This window comes from Erpetoichthys calabaricus, chromosome 2 (genome assembly GCF_900747795.2).
Source record: "Erpetoichthys calabaricus chromosome 2, fErpCal1.3, whole genome shotgun sequence".
NCBI classification, from domain to species: Eukaryota; Metazoa; Chordata; class Cladistia; order Polypteriformes; family Polypteridae; genus Erpetoichthys; species Erpetoichthys calabaricus.
Window position 1 is genome coordinate 280,479,938 of NC_041395.2, and position 12,032 is coordinate 280,491,969.

Sequence of the window (12,032 nt, forward strand, 5' to 3'; positions counted from 1 at the left end):
CTGATAAATCGATGTTCCAATTCAATAATAACACCGAAACTATATAAATTAGTTTAACTAATATAAATACATATTTCAGCTTGAAAGATGTCTTGCAATTTTGGTCACACAGAAATATCAGACTATGAAAACTATTATTATGTGTCTGGCGACATCTAGAGGTATTTGTGTTGAAAACAATAAAAAAAATCCTTGGCTCGTTTCACTTTAATAGTACAGCAGTTCGGACTTAAGTGAATCTGTACGTAATGATAAATGAAAATATACAAATGTATTGGCATATCTATATCTATGTTTTTCGAAGGACAAACTTAAAGAGCTCTCGAGGGTTTTCTGTCTAGCAGTTTTATTGAGCTTCCGTGAATTTGACATTGAATAAAAACAGCATGAGAAAGTGCGATCATTGCAAACCTTAAATAGGAAATGACGGTCTCACAATACTCTTCAACTGAAACACAGTCCGATTATTTACATCTTCTTAAATCTTCAGTTTACTTGTAGCCTACTCAGCATGTTTTCAGGTCTACTTTGTGGCCGCCTTCCGGGGGTCGCATTTACTCGAGGTCTGACATTCACACAAACGTGAATGTGATCTTTAAAAAAATATCAGGTAAAACGCTGTACACGTAAATTCTACTGTAAAACGTAAAATTCATACTTGGAAAACAACTCGATTCAGCCACAACCACTGCCTCCAGAGCCTCTCCAGTCCAATCCTACGGTGGCCCTTAAGTGCAAACGGGCCATCGTACAACGCCCTATTTTGCCGTAAACTGTCAATTCAACATTGATAATAAAGATGGTTAAGTCTATATTATTTTTTTTACCTGTTATTAGTGTTTCCTTTTTCAGACTGCCATCCCCTACCCCCTAGTTCAAGGCTCTTTTGATGGGACGTTATTACATGGGTCATTTCTGGGGAGTGTATCTTTTTAATTTTGTGCTCTCTAATAAGAAACATTTACCATTATGCCCGTCTTTCGGTGACCATGCGTCTCAATTTTCTATAAAAGGCTATAATGCCAAACTCTCGGAGGAAAAAAAAATCACTAACACTGGACCCCGCACACAAAAAGCGAACAGGTTACTGCTCTGAGTGAGATTGCGCACATAACATTTTTGGTGCACAAATATTCTTGAAATTGTGGTACTATTATGAGCCCTGAACTGCACGGAATTTTGGGAGGGTGCAGGAACGGCGCTAAAATGGCCAATCCAATCGCAGCACTATATTTATTTACATGGCATCGCCCCCACGTGAGTAATTTGTGTTTCACCGCCTTCCATGGCAAAACACGCCTATGAATGTCTAATATTTAATTTTCCAAAATTCCTTTTGTTTAACAATGCAGACAGCATCAACCCGGAAAACGCGTTATTTACCAAGGCAAGCTCTTTGTGTTTTCGTAAGTCAATATGTATCACCTAAAGTTTTTTTTTTAAAAACAATTTCATCATACTGATCAAATACAGGGGGCGGCACGGTGGCGCAGTGGGTAGCGCTGCTGCCTCGCAGTTGGGAGATCTGGGGACCTGGGTTCGCTTCCCGGGTCCTCCCTGCGTGGAGTTTGCATGTTCTCCCCGTGTCTGCGTGGGTTTCCTCCGGGCGCTCCGGTTTCCTCCCACAGTCCAAAGACATGCAGGTTAGGTGGATTGGTGATTCTAAATTGGCCCTAGTGTGTGCTTGGTGTGTTGGTGTGTTTGTGTGTGTCCTGCGGTGGGTTGGCACCCTGCCCAGGATTGGTTCCCTGCCTTGTGCCCTGTGTTGGCTGGGATTGGCTCCAGCAGACCCCCGTGACCCTGTGTTCGGATTCAGCGGGTTGGACAATGGATGGATGGATGGGTGATCAAATACAGACTGATGTCGGTCATTCAGCGTGAGTGAAACTTAACATAGTTATTATCTCTGTGAAATGATGAGCACATTTTAAACAAATCGCAGCAGTAGAATTCACCTGCAGATACAGGAATCACAGCAATGTCCACCTTAACCCTTTAAACTCAGCCTAATTTTATCTGTTTTCTGCTACTTTGATTTAACTGGCTATGGCCTCATCATCTTTCACGCAATTTTCATGTCCTCCCCCTGAAAACAAAGGTATGACATTTCCCTTTAATAATTTTTACAGCTGGAGAGTTGGCTGTAGTGTGCACGTGTTACACCAAAATTTGTTGCAAAATTCATTAACATTTCTACCAAAAAACTAACTTTGAATGTTATTATTTTCATAAGTGTTGGAATAAGCTTTCAAACACAATAAAAGTGTCAGTGAATGTGTCAGAAACACCCAGAAAAAATTCGTTAGGAAATAACTGTTTTGATGTACTGTAGTACAAAAAAGGATTCATTTTCTCCATTTTTAATGTTTTCAAATAAATATTCATATCATACACAGAAGACCAATGGCCTATGTATCATTTTGAAGGACAGACATTACTCTGTCAAAATATATATAGATGGTAAACAAATGATATTATGTATTCAAATTACAACACCAAAAGTTGCAAGATTCCGAAACGTTTTTACAAAAAAATAAAAATCTGAAATATAGAAAGTGGAATAGTGGAAAGTGCCATTTGAAAGTAGAAACACCTCTGTCATTTAATAGACAATAACCTACATACGTCAGATTAAACGCAATTGAATCAGGACGTTCAAGAATGCCATGGGTGTGGTCAGGTGTTGCTGTGATGCAGCAATTTGGCCAAATTTAAGGTAAGCACAAAAAAACATTGCAGCGTGGTAGCAGAGTATGCAATACGGCAGTTTAATGGCAAAACACTGTACTATAATTATAGTTATGAGGAAATTAATGAATTTATGCAGTTTTTTTTTAAAAAATTGTATTATTGTTTGGTCCTGCCGGCAGGGCTGAGTTTAAAGCATTAAAAGGATAAGTGTCTGCATGTCTGTCTGTATGTCCGTCCAGTTGTTATGTCTCGGTTATCCAGCAGACGGCGTATTACAAACATTAACACTGCTTTTAAACCTGAGGTGTGGCTCTGAGGCTAGGGATCTGCGCCAGCAATCGGAAGGATGCCGCTTCAAATCCCGTAAACGCCAGAAGTGCCCTTGAGCAAGGCCCCTAACCTGCAATTGCTTCATCCTGAGTATGACATTAATCAGCATCCAGCCCTGCAAGCAGGTCCTTCAACTTACAGGGAAAACCCAGGGGTTGGGGGCAGGATTGGCACTCCAGCCACCATAAAAAAACTTGACACTGTTCCAGTGTGGGTGCACTCGGGTCCCAATCCAGGTGTTTCGTTGTGTGTTGGGTGCAGCAATGCACTGCACATGTTCCCAACCTCTCTGTCTTACTAATCCTGTATCAAATAGCATGTAACAGAGACATAGCAACTGAACGGACACATTTCATTGCAAACAGTAACTCTGAATGCATCCAACAAACTGCCAGAAGAACAAAAATCTACCTTAATAAAAGGACAAATGGCTGTGTGTTTCTGTATCTGCCCAACATCTATGTATCTGTCCATTTGTTATGTCTCTGTCATTCCAACAGATGGTACATTACAAACATTTGTAGTAATAAAATGCATTTCTAAAAATGTATGTGCTACGCCATCTGTTCAAATGACAAATGCAATACATTTTACATACATTCCAAAATATATGATTTACTGTAAACATTTATGCTGACATCTATGCTGATTACTTAGATTTCAACCCATCTTAGACAGCAAGCACAGCTAGCACATAATATAGGGAAAGGAAAATATTATGACAGTGTCAAGATTTTAAAATTACACCTTTTTTGATTTTTTTTCCTGCCAATTAATGCATTTTTTAAGTTAAATTTAAGCCTTGTGGGAAAGTTGAGAGTTTATGGTTTTAATTGGGTCATGTTTAAGCTATGCTACTAAATTAAAATGGCACAGAGAACAATGCTACCACCTCATGGATACAGTACCAGCTTGCAAATCAGGTTTGCCAGGTACTTCAGTCAAAATCCCCTTATCAGCAAGCCAGTTTTTCCCTTTTGAGAATTTTCCCCATATTCAAAAAAAAATCTCATAAGTATTGTTTAGTAATTTTCACAATTAGTTCCAGCTGTTTATAAAAAATGAAACATTGGTCTGTTGTAAATAAATATCACTTGTAAAAGTAAATTATGTTGCCCATGCTGCTTAACTAACACGATCTAACTCCGGTTACAGTTGAACTAAAATATTTTAAATTACTCTGATGAATAATCATTTCCAAACTCCATGTACATTATTGTATGCCTTCTGAAAGAAAATGCCATGTTTTTCAACTACATGGAAGATTTTAACAAATGACGGACACCTTTTGTTATCTAAAAGAGGTTAAAATATGTAATTATTCTAATGAAAAAATTCAGTGAAGGTATTCTTTGATGATCTTAAAGTTTAATTAACTTATCACATACAAATCTCTCATTGAACACAGTCCAAAGACATGCAGATTAGGTGAATTGGCATTGCTAAAAAAGGGCCCTAGTGTGTGTGCATGCATATTTGTGTGTTCACCCTGCTAATGGGCCAGTTGTCTGTCCAAGGATTGTCCCGGCACCTAATGTTAGGATCCATGTGCCCCTCAACCCTGATCTGAATAAGTGGATTAGGAAGATGGGTGAAAATTGCAGTATAAACATGTAAAGGCAATGTGGCAGTGTGTGTGCTCTGATATGAACAGAAACTTTCATTATAAATTTGAATACCTCAAGATATTGTTTATCCCAAAATATACTATGATATTAGTTTGATTTACTAGAAATATTTTTTTAGAAAACCAAAAGTAGTTATTTGGATAACAGATGCAACTGTGGTTCTGCACTCCATTGACTGCTGAATCTCTGCCCACACCTTGATGGTTTTGGAGCTGAGATGTCATTACAAATGGTAATGGTTATAATGAAATATACTCAGAAGCTATGACAACAACATCACAGAGTACTCCAAGCTAATTCTAGGCCTAGATTTGCTTTCATACTTTGCCAGAACTCTGCATCTTATTATTAAAAATAGAAAAAGTAACAGGAGGAGTACAGACTTGGGCAGGATAAGAATGCTACTCTCATGCTATTCTAAAAAAGGCCATCAATCCTAAACCACTCTGACACCTAGCCAATTAAAAATGAACTTCGAAATGAGTGAGCGGAACAATGGCAGGTGGTTGTTGCAAGGCTCAATATGTTTGTTATTTCTGACTTTGCTTTCATAAATCATTTAGGGATGGTTAAAATGTGGAAGGTATGAACTCCTATTTCATTAAGATGGTAATTTACGTTAAAAAAATCCCCCTTATTTTTAAGAATCCCTCATGTAATATTCTTGATCTCCCATAATTCCCCATGAAACTCTTTCCCCCATGGCTGTGATTTCCTCCCAAAAACGGGGGGAGATTCCTCCAGACCTGACAATTCTGTTGCATTTCCTCCAGAAGAGTAAGGGTGCAGACAGTAGGCATCATAGATTGGTGGAGATCTACTTGGAGACATTCTCCCCATTTTTTTGCCCACTTACCCAAAGACATGTTACTGTTAAATTGGGAAACTTAGATGCTAGAGGGCTGTAGTGGCTTTATGTTTTCGTTCCAGCTATTTTCCTAATAGTAGCCAATTACTGCTCCTAATGGAACATACAATGATTCCATTGTGTTAATTTTTGGCTTGCTTTTCAAGATTCATGGCCATACATTTTAGTTTTCCTTAACCTTGTGTTCCTTTAGCTTAGACCCTAATATCCTTAAAAATCATCGGCCTATTTCAAATGTTCCATTCATATCTAAAGTTCTCGAAAATATAGTTGCCTCCCAACTTCAGTCCCATCTTTCAAAAAATAACCTTTTTGAACAGTTTCAATCTGGGTTTCATCCTAAACACAGCACAGAAACTGCCCTGGTTAAAATCACAAATGATCTTCTCCGGGTAGCTGACACAGAACTTTTATCAATTCTTGTACTTCTTGACCTCAGCTCTGCATTTGACACCATATCTCATCAGATACTTTTGAAACGACTAGCTAGTTTTGGAGTCTGTGGCCTTGTCCTCCAATGGTTTTCTTCCTACCTCACTGATAGGATGCAGTTTGTTCAAGTAAATGGCTTTAAATCTGAGAATGTAGTTGTTACTCAGGGAGGTCCACAGGGTTCTGTTTTGGGGCCCCTTCTTTTTCTCATTTATATCTTCCCAATAGGTAATATCTTTCAGCACCATGGTATTAAATTTCATTTTTATGCTGATGACACACAGCTACTGTATATCCATCAACTAAATACACTTCTGTTTTCCCTCCAAATACTCTTATGGCATGTCTCCAAGACATAAATTCATGGATGACTCACAACTTTCTCCAATTCAATAGCAATAAAACTGAGGTGCTCATCATTGGTTCTAAATCTACACTCACTAAGGTTGACCATTCTTCTATTTTAATTAACAACAGTAATACAAACACCTCTTCCACGGTTAAGAGTCTGGGCATCATTCTTAACAGTACCCTATCTTTTTCTTCCCATATAAGTAATGTTTCTCAGACTGCCTTCTTCCATCTCCGAAACATTTCTAGACTTCATCCTGTTCTAATGCAACACAGTACTGAAGTATTGGTTAATGCCCTAGTCATCTCACATATAGATTACTGTAATGCTATTCTATATGGCATCCCACAAAAGCGTATCCATCACTTACAACTTATTCAAAATTCTGCTGCTAGGATAATAAACTGTTCTAAATCCACTGAACATATCACACCTATTCTCTCTCAACTTCACTGGCTCCCTGTTTACTACTGAATACAATATAAAATACTGCTCTCAACATTTAAAGCTCTCCACAACCTTGCTCCTCCCTACCTCACTGATCTCCTACAGACTTACACTCCCTCTCGCTCACTCAGATCTTTATCTGCAGCTTTACTTTCTGTACCACACATCAAATTTTGTTCTATGGGAGCTCGAGTATTCTCTCATTGTGCTCCTCAACTCTGAAATTCTCTTCCCTCTCATATCTGTCAACTAGACTCAATAACACATTTTAAACCAGCACCTCAAAACTTATCTTTTCAAACTGGCATACCAATTATGAATTTAACACTGTTACTGCCTATTGTATGTTTGCTACTACCTCTGTACCTTATTGCTATTTGATTTTATCGTCCTCATTGTTTTTATATTTTATTAATGTTGTTTAATTTCTTTTTAAGGTGACCTTGAGTGTTAAGAAAGGCACCTATTAAATAAAATGTATTATTATTATTATTATTATTATTATTAACCAGCAGACAGAGAATAAAGAGATGCAGAATTTGTCAGATCTGGGATGGGGTGCCAGTCCATAACTCATTCACATACAGTCCGAGCATGTCATTTTCAAAATGCCATTTTTAACAAGCTGGTCATTGGGATGTTTGAAAAAACTGAGGTGTGAGAGAAACTGAGATTTAGTATGACAAGAAAACCCATGTCATAAGCCTATACTTTTCACAGGTAATGTCCAGACCAGGATGTGAGCCCCAGACAGAACCTAAAGCAATGAAGCTGCAGCACTAAGTATTGTACTGCTGTATAATCTATATTTGTAACAGTTGAATAAAAAGTGTGAACTACCTTCTGCTTATGATCAAATCTGATTTATTATCACAGAAATAGTTTTATAACCTCAATATTGTATCCATTAAATAAATGAGATGTTAAATTAACATTCCCCCTTTGCTAAGATTTACAGTTACATCTGTGATTGAAAATGAAAATGCTGCTTTCCAAGGATAATTTTTTCTGGTTCTGTTGCATTTAAGGCCACAAGCTAAACCACTGGTTGGTACATCAGTGAGAGTGGTAAACAGAGCTTTCATTTTGGGTTATTAACTGTACAGACATATTTTCAAAATCCCTGAGTAGACTTATCTGAGAATAGCAGTATATTGTCTTAGACTGAATCGTTTGCTTCAGCTCAATTCAGTTTGAATTTTGGCATTGCACATTGGCAGCTGCAAAATGAGACTGCTTACACCAAGCAGATGGTAAATACTTTCAGAGCTGTTGATTTTAAGTACAGAGATTAAAAGGCTACTCTGCTGAGAATTTATTTACTGAGATTTTGTATCAAGAATGGTCCAACAAGAATTATGATTTTTTCCTGAATTATATGCAGTAAGCATAGCTAAACCTATACTCATCTTCCAGTATTTCTTGTAATTTCTACTCTAACACCATCACCATCTGTACAGGGGAGAAAATAGTCAGACAATATCAAGCACCCTCTTTAACCAGCATTGAATGGGATGCTTGTACATCATTGGGTAAACTGACACATACAATCTACAAGGACAATAGGACCATTTAGAGTGGTAAAAGGTATACTCAAACCAAAATTATATTTTGTATATGTTACTTGTAATTTATAGTGGTGGATGTGACAAATGTTTAATCTAATGTTTTCATATTTTTATATATAATGGAACATAATGGTGACCCATTCTGTCCCATGGCAAATGATGTGAGAAACATTGAAAAAAATGAAAAAAATGGTCACATAACTCGTTTTATAATCCACATATCTATTAACCATTTGTTTGCTCAAAATGTGCAAAATGCATGTATTTTTTGCTAAAATATTATTATTTATTTAGAGAAAACTGAGTGTACAATAAAGACAGGAAAGATGCATTCCCATAATACTAACAATTCCCACACAATATTAGGCAGGTGGTTTTAATATTGTGGCTGATCGGTTTGTATTTGTGCACTCTATGCTTACATAGCAATGCTGTCCTACATTCATTTCCAGGTAAGTTAATTTTTTCATTTTTCATTTATGTATTGCTGTGGTGGGTTGGCTCCCTGCCTGGGATTGGTTCCTGCCTTGTGCTCTGTGTTGGCTGGGATTGGCTCCAGCAGACCCCCGTGACCCTGTGTTCGGATTCAGCGGGTTGGAAAATGGATGGATGGATTTATTTATTGATTTATTTATTTATATTTATTAACTCCAAGTGTTTGAGTAACTCATATTGGGAATCTGTGCAGCAGTTCTGTACCCATTTATGTACAAATGCCTGCCTTTGAAAAGGGAGAAGTAATGTTTAAAAAATTTTTAAAAGCTGGAAAACAAGTTTTGCAGGCACTTAATTAAGTTCAGCAAAATACATTCTTCGGATATTTCAGTTTCTTACTACTGATCTACTTGACCCATTCCTCATAGTATAGCCATTTCTGCTTTTTGAGTTTGTTTTCATTTTCATCTATTTTCTTTGCTTTATTTTGATTTTTGTTTGTGATTTTATTTTTAATTGTTTTGTTATTTTTTGTTTTTATGTTAATGTTCTTAGTTTGCATTTCCACTTGTTTGTATTTTTATTTTTTGTTTGCATTTTCATAATTTTTGTTTTCATTTTCACAATTTGTGTATATTTTTTTAATTTTAAGGCCACTGTAATATATTGTGCTTTAGATGCTTTAGTTTTTTTCAGGTTGCCAAAAAAGAGGTAGTACTCAACCAGTCCAACAGAAAAGAATAGAGTATGACCATATCCCTATTATATAGATATATTTTAATAACTCAGTCTAATACAGTGGTTTTCAACTTCAGTCCAGGGGAAAATGCAGGTTTTTATCTCAGCCATATTATAATCGGTGAGTTATTGTTACTTTTAGTTGATTTCAAAGTTTAGTTATCTGGCCAATGAACAAGTCAAGTCAAGTTGGGGAGCATGCACTGGTACATTGCGTTGCCGCACCCACTATACGACGAAACAACTCAGGATCCCAGTTGGCAACCCCCCAGGCAAACACGCGTTCCAGTCCCACCTTCCAGAAATGACCCTCTATCTTCCGCAGCCAGGTGTTACGTGAGCGACCCCTTGGCTTGGTCCAGTCACTTGCGTCCCCAACAATGAGGATCTTATGAGCCGGATCACCCTCGGGGAAACAGACTGAAGGAGGAAGTTAATTAAGCTCTCAGTTCAAAAACAATTTGCATACAGGATAAAAGCCTGGTTGAATCAAAATCTATGGAAGTTGCCCTTCTCCACTCTAGGATAAATGTAAGACATCAGAATGTCTGAAAAAAAACAGAGGCAGAATGTGGAAGCAAGCTGACAATCTAAGCAGAGAGTTGTGCAAACCATATCTTGTGTCACAGTAACTGTAATTTGATTACAAAATTTCACCCAAGGATCACAAGGATCACAGTTTAAAAACTGTGTGTAACAATTATGAGTTATAAACTGTAGCAGTACAGGAAACTGAATTTTTCGTATGACTTCCGTTAACGTTACCTTTATAGTTATATGCTTAGTGGATGCTTTTATTCAAAGTGACTTACAAACAAGATCAACACAGTCTAGTAAACAATAGGCTGGTGGACTGTTTGGGAACATATGTAATGGGACAGGTTACAAAATTAATCATCACAAGTGAAGAGCTCAGAATAAAACACAAGCTAAGCTCTTAAAAATAAAGGTGCCAAAGTGGTACTTCAGAGCAATACCATAGGAGCTGCAAGAATTTTTACATGAACCAGTGAGAAGTCAAGCAAAATGACACCTTTAATTGGGTGACTAAAAAGATTACAAAATGCAAGCTCTCAAGGCAGCTCAGGTCCCTTCTTTAGGCAAGATGTAAGAATTGGCCTTAGCTGCCTCGAAAGCTTGTATATTGTAACCTTTGTGGTTATCCAATAAAAGGTGTCATTTTATTTGACTTCTCATTGCATTCATAATGGCTAACATGGCACAACACCCTAGTACTACATGAACCAGAAAATACACACACATAACTCTAGTTCTCAAGTCTTTAAAAGCCTTAAATGGCCAAAGCCTTTCTTACTTATCTGAATGTATCTTACTTACAAACTAGAGAGCACATTGAGATCTCAAGATGCCAGCCTATTTAAGATTCCATTGTTTAATAGAATAACAATGGGAGGTCGAGGTTTTAGTTACGGGCCCGAAGCGATGGAATGATCTGCCTACATACAGTAAGAGATGACTTTTAAATCATGGCTGAAGACTCAATACTTTAGTCAAGCACACCCTGACTAGAGCTGTGAAATATCTCTGGAATAGCTGTACATACTACATTTCTGTTTGTTAGTTATTTGTACAGAAATATAAATAATACCATATTTGTAAACTGTTACTAACCCTCCTCTATTCTGTCTCTTCTTGATATTTTGATGTGGCCTTTGATGCCAAAGCTCTCCTGCCAGGCTGATCTCCTGTGTATGAACAGGTCATCTCAGATAAAGAGCACTGGAATCATTGTATGCACAGATTCTCTCATCAAATTGGACAACTGAGCACAGAATGCCCATTAGGGTACATGGCTAGTCGGCTGAGGTCTCCATGACTGTGACTATTTCTGACTTTATTTTTGGTTTTCTCTTTACAATTTTAATCTCCTCAATTAATTAATGGACAGATATTGCTAGTTTCCATTTATGTTTAATTAGTTACTACCTTGTTTCTCTATGTGTTTTAACAAATCTGTATTTTATGTTCATTACTTCTGTATTTAGTAATTACTATAATCTATACTTGTACTTTAACTGAGAATTGTTCACAGTGCTTTGTGCCTACACTCAGTAAAATAAGTTGTAATGTAATGTAATAGGAAATATTTTTGGTTCGCAAAAGGACCATTCGCATGAAGGTTCCCAAAAAAAATAAGAAAAAAAAACTCATTTAGATCTGTTACACGCTCCATAATTAAACATGAATAGATGAAAATATACTTGTGACATATCAATTGGTTCCTGATTATAAAGGGACTCTTGCGGCTTGTAATAACTTATAATAACACATACTGCTCTGTCCTGCTAACAAGCCCACTACATGTTAAAGATTTCTTTTTTATTAGGAACTTTTCCAAAGCCCAAAGAATCTTTACAAAAATTAAATGGTTCTTTGTCCAAGCAATGAATTAGTGCGTAACCACTCCACTCAGTAAAGTGCTATTAAAGATCCAGTATTTTTCTAAGTGTAGATACAATTCATAGGTTGCAAATTCTAATAGCTAATATCAGTTAGATAGAAATTCACCAAACAAGAAAGCC